The sequence below is a fragment of the Erinaceus europaeus genome, chromosome 9 (genome assembly GCF_950295315.1).
Source record: "Erinaceus europaeus chromosome 9, mEriEur2.1, whole genome shotgun sequence".
Lineage (NCBI taxonomy): Eukaryota > Metazoa > Chordata > Mammalia > Eulipotyphla > Erinaceidae > Erinaceus > Erinaceus europaeus.
The window spans coordinates 2,022,515-2,039,774 of NC_080170.1; positions in this window are offsets into that span (position 1 = coordinate 2,022,515).

The following is a 17,260-nucleotide window of genomic DNA, read 5'->3' on the forward strand; positions in this document are numbered from 1 at the left end:
GCCACCCAGCCACCCAGCCACCAAGCCACCCAGCCACCCAGCCACCTAGCCACCCAGCCACCCAGCCACCTAACCACTTAGCCACCCAGCCACCCAGCCACCTAACCACCCAGCCACCTAGCCACCCAGTCACTCAGCTACCCAGCCACCTAACTACCCAGCCACCTAGCCACTGAGTCACCCAGCCACCCAGCCACCTAGCCACTGAGCCACCCAGCCACCCAGCCACCCAGCCACCTAGCCACCTAGCCCACCTAGCCACCCAGTCACCCAGCCACCTAGCCGCCTAGCCACGGAGCCACCCAGCCACCTAGCCACCCAGCCACCTAGCCACCCAGCCACCCAGCCACCCAGCCACTTAGCCACCCAGCCACCCAGCTACCCAGCCACCTAGCCACCCAGCCACCTAGCCACTGAGCCACCTAGCCACTGAGCCACCCAGCCACCCAGCTACCCAGACACCTAACCACCCAGCCACCTAGCCACCTAGCCACTGAGTCACCTAGCCACTGAGCCACCCAGCCACCTAGCCACCTAGCCCACCTAGCCACTGAGCCACCCAGCCACCTAGCCACCTAGCCACCTAGCCACCTAGCCACTGAGCCACCTAGCCACCCAGTCACCCAGTCACCCAGTCACCCAGTCACCCAGCCACCTAGCCACCCAGCCACTGAGCCACCTAGCCACCTAGCCACCTAGCCACTCAGCCTTCATACTAACTTTTTTTCTTGCTCAACCTTAGAAGGAACTTTCCAAAGTGATTTGAATTTTAACTTGAATTTCATAGAAGCTAGGTTGTGTTTGGAATTTTTGAATTCCAGGTTCCAAAAAGAATTTTTTTATCATGCATTCATGTCAGATAAACTTTTCTCTGAGTTGTTTTTCCATCACTTTTAACCATTTTCCAAAGGCGCTTTTAGGCTGCAGCTGTTGTGCCTTACGCAAACAGACTGGAGGAAAGGTTTTAGCCAGAAGAGATAGACTTCAGAGTCTGTGAATAAATATAATCAATATTTACCTCTTTATTTATTTATGATAACTTCTTCTTAATAATGGCAATATCTAATGGAACTAGTTAAAGGAGTGGGTATATTCTCTCTTCATAAAGGGTTTAATCACAAAATCCTTTATGCACACTGCCTCTGACTAAATGTCTGAATGGCACGAGAGGAGGGGTCACTGGGACCTGGAGGTGGTTCACCTGCTTGAGAACACGCTACCATGCACAAGGATCTGGGCTCAGCCCTGGGTCCTCAGCTGCTGAGGGGGGAGCTTCACAAGCACGAAGCTGTGCTTCCAGGGTCTCTCTTTCTCTCCTTCTTGATCTCACCTTTCCCTCTCAACTTCCGTCTTTATCAAATAAAAAGTAATAAAATTAGAGGGAGTCGGGCAGTAGCACAACAGGTTAAGCGCACGTGGCGCAAAGCGCAAGGGCTGGCGTGAAGATCACGGCTCCCCACCTGCAGGAGAGTCGCTCCACAGGCGGTGAAGCAGGTCTGCAGGTGTCTGTCTTTCTCTCCTCCTCTCTGTCTTCCCCTCCTTTCCATTTCTCTCTGTCCTATCTAATGGCGACATCAATAACAACAACAATAACTACAAGAACAATAAAAAACAAAGGCAACAAAAGGGAAGATGAATGAATAAAATTTAAAAAAGCAATCTGTAATAAATAAAATTAGAAGTTATTTAAAAAAGAGAGAGGTTATCGTCATTTGTATCACAGAATGTTGTTATTTGGATTGCATGTGATGCTTTAAGAGTTTGGGGGGAATAGCAAATCCTTTATTAATGTTACATAATGTTAGCAAGACACACGGGATATAATTAGCTATAAAGCCTCTGCTTCTGTGTAACATCTTGGAGCTGTAGAGTGCAAAGGAGATCACCCCAGCACCACCATCTGGATTCTCAGAGACTTTACAAATAATCAAATAGGCATTAGATTGATGGTAAGAGAAATAAAAAAGTGAGTGTAGTTGATAACATGTATATGTTCGGTGTAAGTGGAGGGATTCATCAAGCTGAGCAATTCATTTACATGGCTTCAGCGGCCCTTGTAAATACGCTTAGCTGAGGAGACTTGAGGGAGGAGGAGAAATGGTAGGTCAAGGCTTGGGCAAAGAAAGATATGCAAGTACAGCTCTGCCTTCTCCTGGAGAGCTGAGGTCAGGTCTCCTGTTTCCATGAGAAGGAAGCCTTTGTAGAAAGTTTGCCTGTAAATATTTTTTACAAAATATAGCCTCTGCCCATATACTTAGAACCCCTCCTATGAGATGAACCTTGCCCCAGACATATTTGGTGCTGATTGATTTTTGCTTCCCTACAGGGGACTATCACTTTTTGTTTTTAGTTACATGTGTGATTGTTCTTTCAGGTTGTAGGATATAGCAATCTCCTTTTCCCTAAACATAAAAAATTATCAACACAAGAAAATTTTCTTACCATAAAATTGGGGTCATTTCTCTTTCAGAGGGGTAAAAGTCTAATCATGATGAGTAATGTTTGCTTTCCTCACTAGATAACCTTTTGCCTTCACAAAGGGACATTTTTAAATTAAAACAATATGGAAAAATGTGCATGTGCTTCAAATCTCTATGAATACGTTATTGTCTTATTAGATAATAATGTTGTGTTTCTCTGAATAATTTAGGGATTAACCAAAGAACTCAATGAAACAAAATGGAACTACTTGGAATTTAACTCTCCTGAAGTTAAGATGACACATTAACTAACTTTAATCTCATGGAACTAGAAAGATGAGCTTTCTCAATTACCAGGGGAGCTGAAGGTCTTCCAGGGATATTAAGCTATAGTAAGTGGATCTTCTAGTCTACTTCCCAGATTCAGTTTTGCTGCTAGTTGATGAGCTCCTTACACGGGTACGATAACTGTCTTGTTCAATGAGTCCTTGTCTTCGTTGTCTTTCCAGACAATATGCAGGCATTTATTTAGCTATCATTCACATTTTCTGCAACACTGTAACTTATCTAAGAACTGCATGTTGTTGTGCATTGGCAGTCCAAGTTTAATGCCCGAGAGGCAACGGGTCCACTCTGAATATCTCTCATAGACAAGTGAACCTTGATGTAGAAAGAGCAAGGCAATGCAGTTGGTTTTGCAACAGCCATTATTCTGGGTTTTAGACATAGGGAATTCTCATTACAAATCTATTGCGTATTGCAGAGGAAAGGGTTAGTGAGAATGTAAACTGTTAGTTGGAATTTATATTTTGTTCCCAATAGTTTACAGTACAAAAGGCTAACAAACTAGTAAATGCATAAATGATACATGTATTATGAGAAGGGAAATTAAGGGCTGGGCACATGAAGAACAATGGTGAATTTCAAGAATATTCTGTAAAGCCAAATACATAGGTGTAACAGTGTTATCACAGAACTGTGCAGACAAAAATCTCAAAAAAAAAAAAAAAAGCTAGATTAAGCAAGCCAGACTGAGAGAAAGAGATGCTGATCTTGTGTAGAGGGAGAGAGAGCACTCGTAGAAGCAGTAGTGGTGGTGGTAGCAGCAGCAGAAGGGGGAAAGGAGAAAGGGTAGTAGAGAGGAAGAAACAACTGCTGAGATTACACAGATCAAAATTCTAAAGTATATGGTAAGAAATGGAGTTCAGAGAAGTTCATTTAGATGCAATTGGAAATGAGATTTACGCTCTAGAATTTTCTTTAGCTTAGATACATTATTGACAGTTTAGTTACTAGAATACAAAATGCTTGGAGAGCACTAAAAGTGTATAGGAAAAAGGCTGGATAATTAAGATCTATTTTAGTGAAAAAAGACTCTCCTGTTATCCATTCATTAGGAGTTGCCAACTATCTGATAATTCCCTGCTCCCCTGGCAACCTGGCCAGCATGCTGAGGGGATAGGAAATTCTCAGTAGGTGATGATTTTCCTCCTGCATTCTCAGTGTTTGAATACAGCGTGCTGTGTGGATGCCACACAATATATGCAAAACATTAACATGCTGAAGACATGCCAGAGGACTTCCTCTCCACCCGTGGTCCTGACCAGGTCCGATTCATGTTTACCATCAGCCCTGACCATGTTCATGCGGACTTTTCAGTTGAAGAAGACAAACACTGTATTTCAAAAGGTATATTAATGGTCTACAGACTGTCATCAAATCCCAAGTCAAAAAAAAAAAATGTAAACAGACAGGACTGGTGGGAGTTTACTTGATAGAGCACACATGCTGCAATCAGAAGGACCCAGGTTCAAGCCCCCCAGTCCCCACCTGCAGGGGCAGAGATTCACAGGCAGTGAAGCCGTGCTGCAGGTGTCTGTCTCTCTTCCTTTCTATCTCCCATCTCTCCTTGATTTCTGTCTTGTGGGACAATGCGGAAGTTTGGTAGAGCTTAGGGAAGCTCCCCCCCATCTTCACGGATGGAGGTCTGAAAAGACACCTCTCTTGGTAGCCTCTCTCCATAGAGATGAGCCAAGAGACAAAAGTCTATCAGACTCAGCTTGCCTCTGTAAGACTCCCGAAATCCACAAGGAGCCTACATCCTCTCTCCCCTGCTGTCAGCCAAATGGTTGCACTCACTCAAAGCTCACACATTCCACTTCACCTTTTGATCACAAAGGAAGAGCACATCCTGTCACACACTCCTAACACCCGACAAGTGAAAAGCCCCCCAAGGCCTTATTTCCTGGAGCCCTTCTGATGTCTTTAAAGCCTTATTGTTCCTTCTCTATCTCACCTTACTGGTTCAACCACTATTCTTCTCTCAGATGCCTTTGGATCATTAAATGCCTGCATCAGGAGACCAACTGTATTGATCTCCACGTATCAGCTCTTGTCATAACAGCCCCTGCCATAGGGGGCATGCTGACCTTTAAGAAACCTGTGAATTCTGACATATGTGAAAACCGTGCTTTGTCTAGCCTTCTATATTAACCCAAACCCACCCCCCAATAAACGAGTGTGTTCCTACCAGAATCCTTCCTGAGTTTCTTTCTTTTCACATAGTCTCTTGAACTAGAGATGGGAACTCGGTAAAGTTTACCTTTCTAGCTGAGAGCTAACTCACACGAGTGCCGGCACTGTCTCTATCAAATCATTAAATAAAATGAAACTAAATAATATGAAAATGTAAATATAAATATGGCAGAATTGAATGTATAGGTGACACAGCATTGTGGCATTATCCTATGCCGCTTAGACTATTATTTCCATTCCAGTCTTTATTATGATTTTTCACTGACCTCACTCAGTCACTTTCTTTCTTCCTCAGAGTTCCTGCAGTAATCATCATAGTTTTTCCACAGTTATGAGCTTATAGAAATGTAGGATGGTTATACTTTTCAGTTGGAATTTAAATCTATTTCTTCTAATTTTTGTATTCTGGACAACTTGCAACGTTTGTTTTTTTCTTTTTCTTCTTTTCTTTCTTTCTTCTTATTTTTGACACTAGGCTTATTGTTAGGATTTGGTGCCTGCTACGAGAATTCTCCTATTCCAGTAGCATTTCTTTTTTCCTTTTCTTTATAGAGATCAAACAGGTAGAGATTGGGGGAGGGAAAGACACATCTTCAGCACTCATGAAGCTCCCCTCTTGTTGCAGCTGGCTAAGGACTTGAACCCAGGTCCTCACACATATGTGTGTGTGTGTGTGTGTTCTACTGCTTGTGCCATCACCTTGAATTTCTATTTTAGAAAAAGCTTTAAAAATCTATACATGATATATACCATATTAGCATTGGTGATATTGTTGAGAAATTTACACCAAGAACAGGGGGTAAAAAGGAAAAAGAAAAGAAAGAAAAGAAAAGGGTAGGGGGGAGATGGCATCGTGGTGATGCAAAGACTCTCAGGCCTGAGGCTCCAAAGTCCCAGGTTCAGTCCCCCACACCACCGTAAGCCAGAGCTGAGCAGTGCTCTGGTAAAAACAAAAATGAAAAAGAAAAAAGGAGAAAAGCAACCAACTAAGTGGGTTTACATCAAACTAAAATAAATTTACACGGCATAAGGAAGTATCAGTGACGTGGTAAGCCATCCTCCTCAATGAGAGGAAATATTTGCGCACACATATCCTCCAGGGAAATATCCAAGTTACACTGAAAAAAAAACTCCAAAATCTTAAGGAGACAAACTAAAGTCTGTCAATATCTGGACAGAAAGGGAGAGTCAATGTTTTGCTAAAGAAGACATAGAGATGGCCAAAGGGTCATAAAAAATGTGGCTCGTCATTTATTAATTACCAGAGAAATGCACATCCAAGCTGGCTGTGAGCCTGGCTGCAAGTGGCCATGTGCAAGTGCTCTGGAGGGGCTGGCGGAAGTGAGGCTTTTTTTGCCCTGAGAGAATGCAACCTGATCCAGCCCCTGTGCAAAACACTCTGAGAGTGTCTTTCTTTTTAAATTGTCTTGAGACAGCTGGAAATCAAGAGGGAAGGGGTGATAGAAAGGGAGAGAAACAAAGACACCTGCAGCCCTGCTTCACCACTGACAGTGTTTTCCCCCTTCAGGTGGGGACTGGGGGCTTGAACCTGGGTCCTTGCGTGTTATAGTACGTACACTCAACTAGGTATGCCACCACCTGGCCGCCCTGAAAGTTTCCTGTAATATTATAAATACCTTTCCTATAGGATTCCGTACATCCACTCCCAGGTATCAATCCAAAGAACACAAATAGACTCAATTGGAAAGTCCCAGGCTCTTGTTCTCATAGAAGCCCTGTTTAGAATAGCCAAGGTGGAGAAACAACCAACAAGGGGCCAGGTGTGGTACACCTGGTTAAGCGCACATGCTCCAATGCTCAAGGACCTGGGTTCGAACCCCTGGTCCCCACCTGCAGGGGGAAAGCTTTGTGAGTGGTGAAACAGGGCTGCAGGTGTCTGTTTCCCTCCCTATCACCCCTTTCCCTCTCAATTTCTGGCTGTCTCTATCCAATAAATAAATAGAATTAAAAAAAAAAAGAAACAAACAACAAGGCAAGGACCCATGGGCAGATAAGAGGGTGAAGAGGAAATGGGATATTCACACAGAGGAATATTACTTAGATCTACGAAGACATGAACTCTTACATGTTGCCACAACATGGATCAACTTAAAAAAAAACAGTTTTCCTAACTTAAAAAGTCAGGTGGAGAAAGGTAAATCCTGAATGATCTTGTTCATGCATAGAATGTAAAGAAACAAAGGGAACAAATAAAATAATCTTCAAACGCTCACAGCAAAACTGAGATGACAAAGGAGGGGACTGCACAGCTGAAGGGGGCCATAAGTTGTCATGGAGAGATATTGGCATTCGGTGGTGGGTGTGATGTAGTGACATACCTGAAGAGGTTTGAATCTGAACTTCTGAAACACATGTAGTGTTTCAAACTAACATTAAATTAAAATTTATTAAAAATAGAAGCACAGACTATCAGCATTATAATAGGTGGAGCACAATGTTCTTTAAGGTTAACCATTAAGGAATAATAAAAACCAAGAAATGATAGGACTGAAAACAGCTGGGATTTAAAATCAGATTTTGCTGCTTGTTAATTTATCACATGGAGTAAAAAATACTCTATAGGAAATGGAAACTCAACTACATACCTCTGTGTTGCAGTAAACTTAATTATACAGCACACTATAAAATGACAGTAATATTAGAGAGGACAAGTAGCAATTTCAGATGTGCAATGACTGCTTTTTACGAGGATAGAAATCATACAAAGCACATATACGTATTCACTCTAATACTATTTTCTAGCAAGAAGCAGTGGGATTCACAGTCAAGGGGAGGGGAAGATTTAACTAAGCAGAAATCTGCTTAGGTGAGAAAAGGTTCACCTAAAAGAACTACTGCTTTGGAATTTATTTGCTAATGCATGATCAGTATCTAATATAACATTTCACACTTAATCTCTAAAAGTGTGTATGTTCATATGTGCATATGCAATAGCTTCAGTGAAAAATATCCATAATGGATGGGATCCTGGCTTTTAAAGGGACTCAGATTTTTTTTTTTCTGCTACACCGGTCTAAGAGTATATCACATAGATGATTTTCTGAGAATGGTGTCCTACTATAAATTTAATAGAATGAGTCTTTATGGCTCAGAAGAAGCTTTTATGGGGACTGGGTGGTGGAACACCTGGTTGAGTGCACATGTTACAATGTGCAAGGACCTGGGTGCAAGCTCCCAGTTCCTTCCTACAGAGGTAAAGTTTTGCAATTGGTGAAGCAGGACTGCATGTGTCTCTCTGTTGCTCTGTCTATCACCTCATTTCCTCTTGATTTCTGGTTGTCTCCAGCCAGTAAATAAAGATTATAAAAAAAAAAAAAAGCTCTTGTGGAATCATGCCATAATTCATTTAAAAATCTAAGTGATTGTTATTGGCTTTTCATTTTTTTTTTGCTTTTTATTTTAAATTTTAAAGTCTAGTATTAATATTCTGACTTCTGTTATTTTCACTGATTTATTAAAAATGAGCACAACACCTTTCTTAGTATATAGGCAATCAACATTCTTGTTGATTAGCTCATTGGTCTACCAGTCATGGCCTTGCTTAGCATCAGCAGCTCTGGGTTCCCATAAGGATTTCTTGTTATGGCCTGGGAGCTGGTACTGTGGAGAAAGCAATCTATTCTCAAGTATAAAGTCCCAGATTTTATCTTCATCATAGCATATGCCAGAGCAGTGCTCTGCTTCTCTCTTACTAGTACACAAAGGCTCTTCATCAAATATTTATTTCACATAAGACAGAGTTGAGGAAGGGAAAGAGAAAGAGAAAAAAATCAATGTGTCATTCAGGAAGCGTGGAAGTGTGTATTGAACCAGAAGCCTTAGGCATCTAAGTCCTGCACTCTCTCAGCTGAGCTACTTCTCTGCTCAGACAGGAACTTTCTTGAGAATGACAAGTCTGACACTAATATCTTTGTGAAATCAGGGTTATTCTCCACAATTTGTTCTGTTTCATTATCTACAAAATGGCTCACAAGTTATCTAATTATCTTCCATGGCAGAAATCACATTCATAATGTTTCTATGGAATTCAAAGCACATGAAAGGCTGACAACATACTGACAGCTGTCATTTCTTCCCTAGTTATGCTCACAGAGTGTAAGTATAGGTGAGACTGGAGTTGTATCTTCAATTTTTCATTTCTGTCTTAACTTTGGAGAAACCAAGCTCTATGGGACATTGATAGTACTGCTTATTTTCATCAGACAATTATAAAATCTCCGGTTTTCATTAAAGGGAACACATTTGTCTTGATGCTGTGTATGTGTTATACTTACCATCTCACATAACAAAAAACAATAAAAAACCTAAAAGTGACACAGTGTTCTATTTCAGGAAATAGCAATATTGAGTATATGACTATAGCATAAAAAAAGATCACAGATTACTGACCAAAAATGCTACTTGGTTGAGATGTAAAATCCATCTCTTAAGGTTAAAGACCAATTGAATGACGACATTATATAAATAAAATGATTAGAGTGTCCAGATTTCGTGTGTGGGTGAAGGAGGAACAGGGAGAAAGGTGAGGAACCAGGGCTCCAGAGTGAGCTTTGAGAGAGTGTAAGACATACATAGAATGGGGACTCTGATGTTTCATTGTCATTATCAATAGGCTCCATCAGCAGGAACAAAGTTGACTACTTCTCTCTGCCTAAAATCCTTGCATCAGGATTTACTATACAAGCATAGGGGCAAATCTGTATGCCCTTGGGTATGTTTCCAGGTGAATAAGCAAATTCATCAAATTATTATTATGCATAATGTTAATAAAATCCCACCTGGATGTAGTGTGTAATGTTGGTTAACTCCTTTCTTTTGCCCCCGCATGAGTCTTGTCTCCTACTAACCTGCTAATTTCTCATGATGCCTACTTCCTTCCTTTACATTTATGTGGAAAAGGGATACGTTTTTACTCTCTAAGGAATCATTTACTTCTCTAATGTCTAAAGTTAGGGCTGGGCTGGAGAGACAATATAATTCTGTGAATAACTTTCTATGAATAACTTTCATGCCCAAGGTTCTGAAATTCCAAGTTCAATCCCAGTACCACCATAAACCTGAATTGAACAGTGACTTGATCTCTCTCTTTAACTCCCTCTTTAAAATAAAGAAATAAAATATATATTTATTGATTTAATTATGATCAACAGAAATAAAATACTTTTAAAAGAAAATTAGGACTAGGATTTCAACTCTAAGACTTGGTATTTTTCTCTGTGAACTTTACATAATAATAGACACAACAAACAGGCATATGTCTTTCACTTTCTTACCTACTTCAAGAACCATAATTACCATCATCTCCATTCATTTTGTACTGAATGAGAGAATATCATCATTTCAAATTGTAGAGCAGTTTCCATTAAATATATGGTCCATAACTTCTTTATCTAGTCATGTGTCATGAATATGTGTCGCTTTGAGGCAGCGGGACGCGTCGGAGAGAGGGAAAGAAAAATCCGGGTGGAGAGGGAACACAATCCTTTATTCGCACTGGCACCTCAGGGTTGGGTGAGAATACAGCAGTTCAGGTCACGTGGAGCTAGCCAAAAATGGCTGTCCCTGCTACGTGCACCACCCTTCCATCACCGAGTTAAAAAAAAAAAAAACGGGTGAGGGAGAGAGAGGGAGAGAGAGAGGGAAAGTAGAACGGCTGTTTATAGAGCAACAGCCAAGAGTGACGTGTTGGGACAGGATTGGTTGGGAAAAGCACTTGAGAGTACTGTATAACTCTGTGAAAAGTGGCAGAGCCTGAGGGGACATCTGCATAGCATCTCCCCCTTTTACTTTATATCTCATGGACACAGTATAGGAAATATAGAGTGGAGCAGGCTTAAATGTATTTAAGGAATGCCATGCTCAGGTGGGAAGATGTAGGACATTTTTGTGGGGGAGGGAAGACTTAAATGGCTGCCAACCTTGTGAGATTCATGTGTCCTCCCTGTGCTCAACCCCTCTGTAGAGAGAGAGACTTACCTGGAGGGACTCATCTCATAGGTTAAGCTCTGCCAGGCTCAGCCATCTCCTCACAATATCTCTACATCTTTCCCTATCTTTCTATCTAGTCATCGCATTAAGATGGTTCAATATCTGTAAAAGACTATCTTTACAGAGGAATATTAGTGCAGGGGTGAGCAGAATTTCTTGCACTCCTTGGTGACTGTGAGTAAAGTGGCTATAAATATATTTATATATAAATATACATGTCCTTTTGAATTAGTGTATGTATATTTGCTTTTTTATTTGTTTGAGGACTCTCCATACTGGTTTTCAAAGGGCTTGCATCAGTTTGGATTTCCTCCTATGGTATAACAAAAGTTCCTTTTTCTTCTCATCCTCACCAATGTTTGTCTTGTTCTGCTTTGCTGATGTAGACCATTCTCAAGGGTGTGAAGTGGTATCTCACTGGGGTCTAACCATCACTTGATTTTACTACTCTGCTCATTTATTTTCTGCACTTTCCTATTTTACTGTCAGTTTTGTTTTTGTTCTTTGTGTTCTACTTGGCTGATCATCTTGTTCATTTTGTGTGCCTCTGTTCTTGCTAGAGACCTTTCAGTCATCATTGCAAGATCACAGAATGGTGCTGGAAATTCCTTTACTTTCTTTGAGTTTGGAAAGGCCTTTGTCTTCCTCAAATTTTAATACTTTTTTTTTACAGCATAGAATATATTTGTGACTGATATTTTTTACCTTTTAGTACTTTAAACATGTTGTTCCACTCCTCGTTTCCTCTAGAGTTTGTAATAAGAAATCTGATGCAAGTCTGGTACCCCTACCTTTATATATCACTTTCTTCCTTTCTCTAGCAGCCTGAAATATCTTTTTCTCTTACCTTGAGTTTTGATAGTTTTATAATGTTAAGTTTCTGTGTAGGTAATTTCAGATTTAGACATTTAATTGTTCTCTCGGCTACCTGAATGTCAATATTCTGAACATTTTCTGGAAATGGAAAATTTCCCACTGTGATTTATTTTTAAAATATTTACTTATTTATTATCTTTATTTATTTGATAGACACAGCCAGAAATAAAGAAGAAAGGGAGAGACAGGGAGAAAGAGAGACACTTGTATCCCTGCTTCATCACTTGTGAAGCTTTCTCCCTACAAATGGGGACCAGAGGGGCTTGAACCTGGGTCCTTATATATTGTAACATGAATGCTCAGCCAGTGTGCCACCACTCGGACCCCTGTGATTTCTTTTCTTTTTTTAAAGATTCATTTATTAGTGAGAGAAATAGGGAAGAGGAAGAAGGAGAACCACAGCATCACTCTGACACATCTGATGCTGGAGATCAAACTTGAGACCTCATACTTAAGAACCCCAAAGCTTTATCCACTGTACAACCTCCCAGACAGTGGCAGCCTTTATTCTTTTATAATTAAAAATATTATGATACTTTTCTTACTTAAGAGGCAAGAGATTTATACAATCTGAAGAGAACAAGAATATACATACTGTGGTCCAGGAGGTGGTGCAGTGACTAAGGCACTAGACTCTTTTTTTTTTTTTAATACAACACAACCCCCACTATGTCATTCATCATCTTTCATGGACCTGTATTCTCCCCACCCACCCACCCACCCACCCCAGAGTCTTTTACTTTGGTGCAATACGCCAATTCCATTTCAGGTTCGACTTGTGTTTTCTTTAAATATGGTCTCTGCTCCATTTTCTTTCTCCTTTCCCTCTGGAAGCCCTGGAACTCTTATATTTGTCTTTCATATAGAGAATTCTACACTGCACATTGTTGTTTAATTTTCCCTAAATCTTTCTCCTTTATCATCTTTGAATGTACAGAACATGTTCATTGTATCTTCTAACTCTGACATTCTCTGTTTCATTAACTCTAATTCATAGACATCATTTTAGTTTGATAATGGTATACTTTACATTCTGTAATTCAGTTTGAAATTTCCCTGATACATATTCTATTGCTATACTGAGAAAATTGCTCAAATACTGAATATGTCTTTCTAAAGTTGAAACTCATGAATTGCCCTCACAATGAATTGTCTAAAATCTTTCTCTGATAAGTCATCCAGTTCTGCATATTCCTAGAGTTCTATAACCATTCTTTCTGTTAACATTAGTATTAATTTGGAAAGCTAAAGTTTTCCTGTATTTTCACATTTAGCATGGCTGTAATTTTTAAACTTTCAGGTGTTGCAGTGCTTCTGTTTTGATTATATACTCTGTAGGAGGGCTAGAGAGGGTCTTCTTAGTTAGGTAATTTCACTGCATTGATACCTAAGATATATGAAGTTTGCACCCAGACTTCTGTGTTCTGTCTGTGTAGAAGCTAGATATTTCCTTCTTGTTTATTTCTAGAAGCATGAATCACTTTCCCAACCACTGTCCTGGCAAAATTTCCTGCAAATCTCCCTTGAGATGGGCACAGACTACACATCTTCACTGTTAATTCTCAGCCTAAATCTATACCACATGGATGATCTTTTCTAGCAATTCAGTTTTTGACTTCCCTGAGGTCAGGGATGAAGAATCCCATGTTTCTCAACTCTGCTCTGTCACTGTGCCCCTCTGTGTGGCTGTTCTGCTGAAATTTATGGCCAGCAAGCATGCTTTCTTCATTATGGAGACTCTCTCCTCTTCCCGATGTCTGCTCACTAGCTACATACATGTGTACATGCACCCACTTGTGGCTATGAGATGGGTGTGTTATTTTGTTGAATTTCAGTTGTCTTGGAAAGCTACTGAGTGGCCACTGCTACTCCATGGCTACAATTTCCAGAGAGTTTTTTTTTTTCTTTTTCTTCGTTTGTATATTTTATTAGATATATACAAATGAAAATTGAGAAAGGAGGCAGAGATAGAGAGGGACAGAGGAAGAGAGACACCTATAGCACACCTTCACCACTTAGGAAGCTTCACCCTGCAGGTGGGGACCATAAATTTGAACCCGTGTGGGGTGTTCTTTGGTAACATGCACTCAACTAGTTCCAACACCACCAGCCTTTCCACCCCAGAAAGATCTTTTTCTTTTTTCTTTCTCTCTTTCTTTCCTTATTTCTTTTTCTTTCTTTCTTTCTTTCTTTCTTTCTTTCTTTCTTTCTTTCTTTCTTTCTTTCTTTCTTTCTTGTTCTTTCTTCCTTCCTTCCTTCCTTCCTTCCTTCCTTCCTTTCTTTCTTTCTCACTTTTTTCCTCTCTTTCTTTCTTTTTCTTTTTTACCAGAGCACTGATCATCTCTGGCTTATGATGGTGTGGGGGATTGAACCTGGGACTTTGAAGCCTTTGGCATTAGAGCCTCTTTGCATAACCTCTACGCTATCTACCCCCACCCTCCCAGGAATATGTTCTATGAAGACTGAAAGGTAATAAGGTACATTTAGGAAGCCTGAGATCATTGATAATTGTCTACTTTGAGCGTAATATACTGTGATCTTGTCATGAAATAGCTCTTTGTCTATAAATATGGAACAGTAGAGGGGTGGAGTGTCCACTATAGAGAAAATTGATCATTAAGAAAAGGTAAGGATTGACTATACACCTACTCATATACTTATAGCACACAAACAATAAAGCAATTATTGAGGCCATATATGTAAGTGATTGGTAAATCCAGAGCAGGTAGAATCAACTTTTACTACATAGCTTTAGTTTTTCTGTTATCATATAATATCTGATTTCTGTGCCTTTAAAAGTTGTTATAGGGCTTGCAAGATAGCTCACCTGAAAAGTGCACTTGCTTTGTCATTTATAGGGCCCAAGATTGAGCTTTCCAACACCAAATTAAAGCTACAGTGCTGTGGTCTTTTCCCTCTCCGCGTCTCAGTCTTTCTTTCTGAAAATGTCATGAAGCTAGAGTTCAAATTTTAAACAGAGAACAATGTGACAGGTATAAACTTATTATATTTATTGTGAATTCAAATCATAATATCTCAATACAGAATGTAGTCAACAGGAAGAGGTCAGAGATATTAAAAAATGTTCTTATTTGAGACTTAAGTAGTGCCTTTGATATTGGAGTAAAGCTTCTATCTGCAGCTGTGTGAGTGAGCTCAGGGGAAAACATTTTGCAAGACTTGTTCATCATTTTTCTCAGCTTCCAGCCACCGTCCCTGTCCAGGTACAGCAGCACAGATGGTGTTGTGGTAAAGACACATCACACTGTCAGGAGCTGTGACATATGGCTCAAGTCTGGCATTTCACACCCACACAAGTTTCAAGGTTAAGATAGAAACGTGTCATTTTTGTGACATTTAATTAACTTCTTTCTTTTGTCTCTGAATTAAAATATAAAATTATCTTTAGAAGAGATTTTCCTTTTCAATAGATAGCTCATATAAAATACTATTTGCTATGTCACAAGTATGTTCTTAAAAGTTATTTAATTGAAAAATGAATTTTACTGAAATGCATTAGAGATGCTCAGAAAAGGAAGGATTCACTGAGTAATGCATTCACAGTTGAATTTGTTTTACATTCCTTATCATATATGTGGTCTCTTGTACAACTTTAAGTCAAAGTATGAACAGATTTTTTTTTTTTTAGTATTACTGGTTTCTTGAAAGGGTATAGGTAGAGAGATATGAGATAAATTTTCCCTAAACCTGTAATTTGCAGATTTCTTTATTCATAGAGGCCTAAACACAAAGAATAACTGTTATGTTAAAAAAAAATAGGCTCCCTCTTGTAAAGGTACAGTCTGGCTGTAGCACAGTGGGTTAAGTGCACGTGGCACAAAGCTCAATGACCGGCATAAGAATCCTGGTTTGAGCCCCCGGCTCCCCACCTGCAGGGGAGTCGCTTCACAGGCGGTGAAGCAGGTCTGCAGGTGTCTGTCTTTCTCTCCCCCTCTCTGTCTTCCCCTCCTATCTCCATTTTTCTCTGTCCTATCTAACAACAGCAACATCAATAACAACAAAAATAACTACAACAACAATGAAAAACAACCAGAGCAACAAAAGGGAAAATAAATATTTTTTTAAAGGCGTGGGTTTCAATTATGTGTCCTATGAAAGATATCTTTAGATTCCAAAAACAGTGATGCTCATGGTGTAATATTTATAACAGCTAAGGGCTGTATTATATATAGGACTAAATTTTTATTTGTTTGCTTTTGTTTTCCAGAGCACTGCTCAGCTCAGCTCTAGTTGATGGTGGTGCAGGGGTTTGAACCTGGGACTTTGGAGCCTTAGGCATGAGAGACTTTTTGCATAACCATTATGCTATCTACCCCTGACTCCTTGTTATATATAGGATGATAGCAAATATCTTTAAAACAAATCCCAAAGAGTTCGCTAGCTTATGTTGTTCCTCAAATTCAGTTTCTCAGAGGGAATTGACAAAGTCTCATCTAATTTTTATAGGCAGAATTTGTGATGTAAATCAGAGTATAGTGAGGTTAATATACTAATAATATAAAACCAGTCTCCAGAGAAATCTGAATGATACTTATGAAAGGAACAGACTCTAACAAGTTGAAACTGGGGAAAAAAAAAGAGTTTCTTTCAGGAGAAAAGCCAGCATCAACAATATAAATTGATATGGACACCACAAAAAAGCCTTTGATTCTAGGTCACATATATTTATATGACATATGACATATTTATAGGACATAAATATGACTGTTTTAGTGAGGAGATGTTCCTTGTTTATTTTCTAGATTTTTAAAATGAAAGTTTATTTTAGACTTTGTAAAACAAGTGTTTTTGTTATTAAGTAAAGGAATAAAGTAAATCCAAAATTTTTGTCAGATGAACTTTACCTCAGATTTGAAATCAGAGTTGTAATAAAGAGGAAGATAACTATTAAAAATTAGGGGAGGGGGGAAATTAGCCTATAGTATAGCTAAATATTAAGAAGGGGTGGGGATAGATAGCATAATGGTTATGCAAACAGTCTCTCTTGCGGAGGCTCCAAAGTCCCAGGTTCAATCCCCTGTTCCACCATAAGCCAGAACAGTGCTCTGGTAAAATAAATAAATAAATAAACTGATAAAAAGAAAGAAGCCTTAAAATTTTAGAGGTTGCCTAAGAAGCTGGGAGGTTGCACCTGGTTGAGCACACAGGTAGCTAACTGCTTCCTCTCCCACCTGGTTGAGCACACAGGTAGCTAGCTAACTGTTTCCTCTCCCACCTGGTTGAGCACACAGGTAGCTAACTGTTTCCTCTCCCACCTGGTTGAGCACACAGGTAGCTGTTTCCTCTCCCACCAGCTTGCTGTTGGAGCTGTGTAGCCTGGAGCAGGAAACCTCGTGCTACCTACACACCCAAACCCCTTCTTGCCCCAGACACGCACTCAAACACCTGCCTGTGGCTGC